At 42.0% G+C, this 8,500-nt stretch overlaps 1 protein-coding gene across 3 annotated transcripts in view; it reads right to left on the bottom strand.

The window, feature by feature from the left end:
* Window positions 1–8,500, bottom strand: part of BCL9 (BCL9 transcription coactivator) — an 86,859-nt gene that overhangs the window by 25,313 nt on the left and 53,046 nt on the right. The gene's annotated exons all lie outside the window — the stretch shown is intronic.

Raw genomic sequence — 8,500 nt, 5'->3', positions numbered from 1 at the left:
CGACCCCGCCCCTCCCTCCAATATTTTACTATGGGGCCGCCCACCGCCGGCACCACCTCCTGCTTTGCATGGACACGCCCACCAGGTCCCCGCCCCAGTTCGTCACCCGGCCAGAGGTGACGCCTATTCCCCACCTTAAAGCGGCAGAGCCCCCTTTCTCAACTAAAAGAACCTCCCAAAAGGCCGGTGGGGTGGGAGGGGCGGCCAGGGAGGGTCGCTTCTTTCCCGCACCTTCCTCCCCACGCACACACTCGCCCGGACCTCACCACCGCCTCTCGCAGCATTGAGAAGCAACCCAGTGGAAAAGGCGCGGAGGGGGGAAGGGCAGCGTAGAATTTGGCCATCTTTGACAGAAATACATTGGAAGCTGCCAAAGGAAGGGGTCTTTCCCTCACACTTCCCTGTTGTCCTGGTCCCGGCCTAGTCTTCAATCTTCAAGTCGACCCCCCGCGCACCTCCAGGATGCGGTTCCACCCTGCCCCATCCCCTCTCCCGTCCCTTGTCTTCACCCCTCAATCTCTGCACTGCCTTTGCTGTTGCCGGCTTTCTCCCCTCCCAAGGGTGCAGGCCCCTCTTGGGGTTGAACTCTCCTCCAGCTTCTCCAAAGCACATTCTCGCCAGGTCCTGCAGATGCGTTGGCTGGTGCAGGGTTTCCCCTTCCTTATGGGGCCCGGCCCAGCCCCGCTCACGCATCGCTACCTAGTGCCCATTGAGGACCTCTACCTAGATCCTCGAATCGCTTCACGACCGCTTTTTTAATCGCAGCATCACTTCCCTGATTTTTGGAAGGCCTGTGCTTTGGAGAGCTCAAAGCCCGGGCATCCCGGCACTGTCCCCTGTGAAGTGAGAGGGTAACCCATTAGACTGCACTTTTTCTTAGAAGGAAAAATGATGGCATCATGGTGAGCGCATGTTGCTGAATAAAGCTCAGATTCCCACTACTCCTGTTTTATCTTTGTGGCCCTTGTTGCTGCCCTGCCCAACTGTTATTACAGACCTGTCTGCTCCACAGCCCTCCCCAGAACACAGTGTTACATCTCTGTGTTTGTAGAGTCTTGATCTAAGATGTTTCTGCAACTATATGCACTGGCCCGGCAGCTTTTCTGAATCAGTTAAGCGAAGACTGCTTATGTTATAGTGTACTGCGCATTCTCCCCGAAGATAGATGGAGGCAACATGGCCAAAAGAAGTAGATAAATTTTCTTCTGCTTTTGCTTCTATCACCATGGTTTTAACCAGGTACTTATCTCTATGTCACTTTCCCTGTCTAGAAAATAGGAAACCTTCCTTAGAGCAATCTTTTAACGAATGGTGCTGGTTGTAAAGGATGGTACAGGAGAGCCCAAAATGATAAAGCTTTAGAAACCATTTAAAACTGTAAGCTGGCCATGTAAGTTTCTATACCATGGCTCCCCAGCTTAGATTCTATGAAAAACTGTTTTTTTCATAGCAAGATGTTTTCTGTTTGTCTTCTGTTATAACTGAGCATATAAATAAAGAAAAAAGACAAAAGCAGGTATAAACAATATAAATTTAGGATCGATTGAAGGATTCCAAGTGGGAAATAATTAAAATGCTTTCTTGTCAAATTTTGGTGATAGAATATTTGATGAAACATAGTAGGCACCTCTGTAAAAGAAGGCAGGAGGAAAAAGTCAGGTATGGACATATGAAAAGACAACTAAATCCAGAAATACACAAGAAGCATTTGGGATTGCTAAGGTAGATGGAAAGAAGGGATTCACAGACTTATCTGTAAGAGAAAACCACTACTAAAATAAACTCTGGGCTGGGGTGTTCCAGACCAGATCACCTCTGCTCAGAGAGCTCAAAAAACAAGCTCATTATAATAATGACACACATGCAAAAAAGTCTTAACCATTTTACTAGGCCTTACACCCTCACTTAACTTTGACACTTTATATGTGTCAAAGTTCGGAATTATTTATTGAACCAGAAGAAAAAAGCAAATGAATGTTAAATGTGCAACACTAGGCTAAAAGAGCAATAATACTGAGAATTTAAGCAAGCCGAAAGTCATGTTAATTTAGCTACCTTGCACAAGGGATAGAAATGCACTTTAAAATATTATTTATTGTAATGAAATAGTTTATCTATTTTTACTAGAATTTTTTCCTCTGAATTTTCTAACTTCCATGCATTTCCATCTCACTTGAGAAAGAATTCTATTTTGCTGTACAGGGATCTAGTACACTGTATATACATAAATACTAATGGATAATGATGAAATCATTGTTAAAAGCATCCTATAAATAAAAGCTTCAAACTATTTCTGTCACTCTAGAAATTCTAAGGTAAATCATTTTTTAAAATCCAAATGGTAGGATTGTTAAAAATAAAAGCTTTCAACACTAAAGAGATCTGGGTTTGATTTTGTACTTTCTGAAATTTGCTTCTCGTAATGATGATATGCACACACTGTGATACAAACATGGATTGTATGTCTGGCTTCTTAGTTCTTCAAGTAATCACAGCATCTGTTATTTAAGTGTGCCGCCAGTCTTTTCTACCTGTGAACTCCACCTTCGAAACACTTCTGTTCTCTCAGCTCTTGATAAACGTATACCTAAATCTTAGGGTTGGAAAGAAACACCTCCTACTTTACAGATGAGAATTCTAAGACATAGAAGTTTAATGACTTGCCAAAATTATGCCCATTTTTAGGGACTAGAATTTAAGTCCAACACTCTACAGCACTGTTCTAACCTCCAAGGATTATTCATTCCTAACAATATTTACTATTGTAGGAGAGAACATGAAATTCTACCTTAGGAATGATGAGATCAAGACTCAGAAGGGTTGAACCCACTCAGGCAGCTGCTGCTAGGTTTATAAGAGGCCCTAATAAATCCTTGCCTTGGTCAAAGCCCTTAGTTTGTCCACGATTTCCTGCTGCTTATACTGTTTCTTACCAATTCATCTATCTCATTGTCTAAAGCAAAAGTGGCAAATTTCAACCCCGAAGGAATACTACCAAGATAGTCATTTATGACTGAAAATGAGGGGTTAGAATGGAATGGCATCTTGACTTTCACAGTGCTGTAATAAAATAGTCAGGAAGGGATTTCTTCTTTAGGTTGCCCATGGAGGAGAAAAAAATCTCCGTATCCTAGCTTTCACCAGTCCATTTAAGCCAATGGGGAGTCCCAGAGCTTCACCCCTGCCAGGAAAATTGAGGGCTAAGTGTCTCTTTTGTAAGGAAAAAATCAAAATTCCCACCTCCTGCCTTCCTGCAGCTCCACCTGGGGCCATTGGCACTCTGATGTGAGCTTGGGTCTTGTTCTGTGTCCCCACATACCTGTTTTCCACAACCTGGGAATTAGAGGCACCCTGTCTGTAAAAGCTCTGACAGATCTGTGATGTGACACTCAGATCCCTTTAGACGGTACCACCAATGTTTCTCCTTCACATTCACACTCAAACCTTCATGGTTGTGCCTCCTACCCTCATTGCCTGCCTTCTAAAAGTCAAGCTTTGTGACATTCAGCCCACAAATTCCTGAGCCCTAATTGATAGATATATTAAATGCTGATCCACTTCCCCAGCTTTCCAATTTAGCCATAGTCCATCATGGCTTAACAACCTATGTTTTCCATCGGCTCTAACCATTTCTCCCCAGATTTCTTGGTCTTCAGGCCAGTTCTTCACATCTGTCCTTACAGTCTCATGTCCCCTTTCCTCTTCAGTTTCCACTAATTAACTATTTCATTTCTTATTATTAACCTCTTTCCCAAGAATAATTCTGGGAGAGTATTTCTACTACTTCATTTCATTTTATTCTGCTAGACATTTCTCTAGGAATTTTGCCCCTCAGATACACTTATGTTATTTTTCCTGGGTTCTGCCTTCACTGCTGAACTCTTCCCACTTCCCACAATCTCTTCCCAGCCTCTCTGTGATTGGTACCCAACTACTGCAGCTTTGACCTCACCTCTATGGTTTGCATCCAGGTTGCTCTTATTAGCCACACTGCCTTTTGGAATCCTTGACCACCCATCATCCCAGCAATGGAAATTCCTAAGGCTGAGATGTACGTACATTTGTTTCCACTCCTGGGCTGGCAGACATTACATAGAAAAAACCCATGAAAACAAGAAAATGGATCTCAATCAAATTTCAGGTGATGAAACTTCAATTGAACTTTATTAGTTTTTACTTGGCAATCCTTTTATGCATACTCATTGCCTCCTATGTCATTTCCCACAGCAATTATTCCAAATTTTATCCACTACTTCTCCTACATTGCAGGACCAACCTTGTCATCTCATCTCACCTCAGAAGGGTTTTGCTCAGTTCTCTCTCTTCCATTTACTTTCTCTTTAGTATCTTCAGTAAAATCTTTCTTACACAAATACTCTTTTTTCCCCTTTCTTTTCATTCCCAACTTACCCAAAGGGTAACCTACATTCTCTGCTACCACAATTCCTTTTCTTCCTCGGTAATTAACCCAACCACTTACCAAAATTCTTTCTCCAGTATGGCCAAACCTAATCACCAAATCCATCCAATGAATATCCTTTCCTTACTCTCTCACAGTTTGAATTCCAAGATACGATGATATTCCGGTTTTGTCTCCCTCCCCACCCCCCCAGCTTCACTGAGATATAATTGACATATAACATTGTATAAGTTTAAGATGTACATATAATGACTTGATATATGTATACGTCGTGAAATGATTACCACACTAAGTTTAGTTAACATCCATCATCTCACATAGTTACAATTTTTGTGTGTGTGATGAGCACTTTTAAGATCTACTCTCCTAGCAACTTTCAAATATGCAATACAGTATTGTTGGCTATAGTCACCATGCTGCGCATTACATCCCCAGAACCTATTTATCTTATAACTGGAAGTTTCTACCTTTTGAATACCTTCACACATTTCCCCCAACCCTCTACCCTCTGCCTCTGGTAACCACCAATCTGTCCTCTGTTTTTGTGAGTCTGGGTTTTTTAGATTTCACATATAAGTGAGATCACACAGTAATTTGCCTTTCTCTGACTTATTTCACTCAGGATAATGCCCTCAAGTTTCATCCAAGTTATGGCAAATGGCAACATTTCCTTCTTTTCTATGGTTGAACAATATTTCGTTGTGTGTGTATGTATAGATAGTGTATATATATAGTATACATATATGCGCCACATTTTCTTTATTCATTCATCTCTTGATGGGCACTTAGGTTGTTTCTATGTCTTGGCTGTTGTAAATAACGCTGCAGTGAACATGGGGGTGCAGATATCTCTTCAAGATCGTAATTTCACTTCCTTCGAAGAGATAATTAGAGGTCTGTCTTCTTTTTTTAATTTTTAAATTTATTTATTTAATTTATTTTTGGCCGCACTGGGTCTTCATTGCTGCGCGCAGTCTTTCTCTAGTTGCAGCGAGCGGGGGCTACTCTTTGTTACGGTGCGCGGGCTTCTCATTGTGGTGGCTTCTCTAATTGCGGAGCCTGGGCTCTAGGCGCGTGGGCTTCAGTAGTTGTGGCATGTGGACTCAGTAGTTGTGGCCCACGGGCTCTAGAGCGCAGGATCAATAGTTGTGGCGCACAGGCTTAGCTGCTCTGTGACATGTGGGATCCTCCCGGACCAGGGCTCGAACCCGTGTCCCCCGCATTGGCAGGCGGATTCTTAACCACTGCGCCACCAGGGAAGCCAGAGGTCTGTCTTCTTTCCTGATTTTAATACTTCCTTGACCTGAACATTCCCTGAATGTTCCTTAAACTCCTTGGTTCTTTGATCTTTTCTGTCTCCACTTCTCCCTAGGATCTCTCTCTCTCTCACTCTCCTAACTTTAGCCATCACTTCTTTGCAGATGATCAACACATCTTCAAGTCTAGCTCAGGGCTCTCTTGAGCTTAAATCCTGCGTTTCTATCCATTCAGCTTGCCCATCTAGAAGTCAGTTTAACACATCAAAAAACAAACTCACCATCTTTCAAAATTGTCTCTGAATTCACTGCCTCTCACTTAGGCTCAAAACTTTGGAGTAATCCTGACTCAAAGTTTCCAGGTGTCTATGTATTTCTCAATCACCAATGTCCACAAATTCCCACTTAAATCAATTTCTTGTTTTCTGTTCCCAAGTTGAAACTGACTGTTGTAATAATTTCCAAGTAGACATTCCTGCTTCCAGCTTTTCCCCCATCAGTCAATTCTCCATGCTCTTTCCAGATAGAGCTCCCTAAAAGACCTGTGTGTGTGTATATATATATAATCATCATATATAATGATATATGATATCATATATGATATCATTATATATGTGATATAATTATCATAATATATATATAATATGTATATTATCATTTGTGTAGTACCTATTCGTCTCTAATTACCCTAGCCCTACTGGTTCTTCTGGGCCCAGCTAGGGCCTCTCTACCCTAACATCTCAACAATGTCGTATAGCAGGAACAATATTGGCTTTAGAGTCACCTGGACCTGGGTTTGAATATTGGACTGCATTTTACTGGCCAAATAACTTCAAACTTCAATAGGAAAAAACGTTATTTTCTTTATCATTAATTTCAGTCGTAGATGTCTATATCACCAATTTTAGAACATAGCCTAGACACGCAAACTTTTCATGTCATCTACCTTCAATTGTAGTTGCCAATCCTCCCCTATATCCTGAGAGCAGAATCTGACACCTCTTTGTGTTTTGCAGTCATTTAGTCATTGCTATATTTATTGAGCATCTACTAGGTGCAGGGCATCTTGAGGGGGTCAAAAAAATGAATCAGATATCCAATTTTGTCCTCAAAGTATAATTAGACTTATACGGAAGATTCATTCATTGGGGGGAAAAAAGTTTAGTAAATGCTTAATTTGTGCCAGGTATTGTGCAAAGTACTGAAGATTCAAATAAGAGGACATGTTCCCTGATGTTAGGATCTGGGATCTATCTAGTTAGGAATACTAACAAGTAAACATTTATAATCAAGTATAGTAAATGCTGTGATATGGATAAATACCAGGCATTTGGGGCACACAGAGGAGGCGTATCTAATCCAGACAGCAGAGTCAGGAAATGCAATAAGACCTGAGTGGAATCTTAAAGAATGCGTAGGAGTCAGCCAGGCAAAGGACTCAGCAATGTGCAAAGGCTCAGCTGTGTGACAATGTATATAAATAACCACAATACAAGATAGAAAGTAATATAATAACTAAGTGGCAGAGCAGAGGCAAAAAGTGGCTGTCAGAGGAGATACCTTATTGGGAGTTCCATGAGGTGAGCAGAAAGTGCTTTGTGGAAGTGGAGGCATTTGAAGCAACCTGAAGGGTTCGGGGGTCAGGTTCAGACATGCCGTGGGGCCAGATGCCTCTTTGCCTTCTCAGCATTCTATGCAGTGCCCTGTACACAATGGCACAGTGCCTTGTTTGCTGTGATGATGGTTATGATTATGCTGATGATGGTGATACCTAGGTTTTTCTCATGAAGTTGCCTCTTCCCTCTTCCCAGAATGTTTACAAGGGGAGACTCATGATTCAAAAAAGCCATTTCTGGGTGGAGGGGCTCTCAATCAGACTGCCTAGCTTTGAATCCCAGCTCTGCCATTAGAGGGCTGTGCGACTCTAGAAAAATTACTTAACTTCTCTAGGGTCGAGTTTTTTCTTCCATAAAATGGAGTAATGATAGTATTTCCTCACAGGGTAGTATGTGGAACAAATGAATAACTAATGTAGATGTCTAGGAATAGTGCCTGGCATACAGTAAGTGCCCAATTAATGTTGGTTTTTATTATCACATTTGTTCATCTCTGGATTATCCACAATGGGATTGGCCTTCGGAGAGATTTTAGGAGCACTAAAAAGGCCATCTCCTCAATACTTCACTTATTCTGACATCAAATCTCAGTCACTGGTATCTCTTCAACTCTCCTAATACACTCCTTTATATTCTATCATTAGAGATTCATACCTTTGGGGGACTTCCCTGATGGCACAGTGGTTAAGAATCTGCCTGCCAATGCAGGGGACACAGGTTTGATCCCTAGTCCAGGAAGATCCCACATGCTGCGGAGCAACAAAGCCTGTGCACCACAGCTACTGAGCCCATGAGCCACAACTACTGAGCCCACGTGCCGAAACTACTGAAGCTCGCATGCCTAGAGTCCATGCTCTGCAAAGAAAGAAAGAAAGAAAGAAATTCATACCTTTGGATTTAAGATGTCACTTCCCCAATCCCTTGGGAAGGAACATAATAGGGCGTTCGCCCTGTTTTATTTTAATAATTTATCTGGCCAGACCTCTATCTTTCTTAACTACCATGTGCACTGAGGAAATATTATGGAGAAGAAAGAAAAGGCTAATTCTGAAGCTTGGAGAACCTTCCCCAGAAACTTAAGCTAGAAGGAGATACTCAGAGGGCTTTCTGAGGGCAGTAGGTCCTCTGGGATTGGAGTAAGAGGTGAGATAGGAGAGAGATGACAAGAAGTAATGAGGACAACAAAAACAAGGTCATTTGTGTCAGTA

The sequence above is a fragment of the Neophocaena asiaeorientalis genome, unplaced genomic scaffold, assembly GCF_003031525.2.
Source record: "Neophocaena asiaeorientalis asiaeorientalis breed wild unplaced genomic scaffold, Neophocaena_asiaeorientalis_V1.1 scaffold128, whole genome shotgun sequence".
NCBI lineage: Eukaryota > Metazoa > Chordata > Mammalia > Artiodactyla > Phocoenidae > Neophocaena > Neophocaena asiaeorientalis.
The sequence above is the reverse complement of the archived record's forward strand: the minus strand, read 5'-3'. Positions and strand labels throughout refer to the sequence as shown.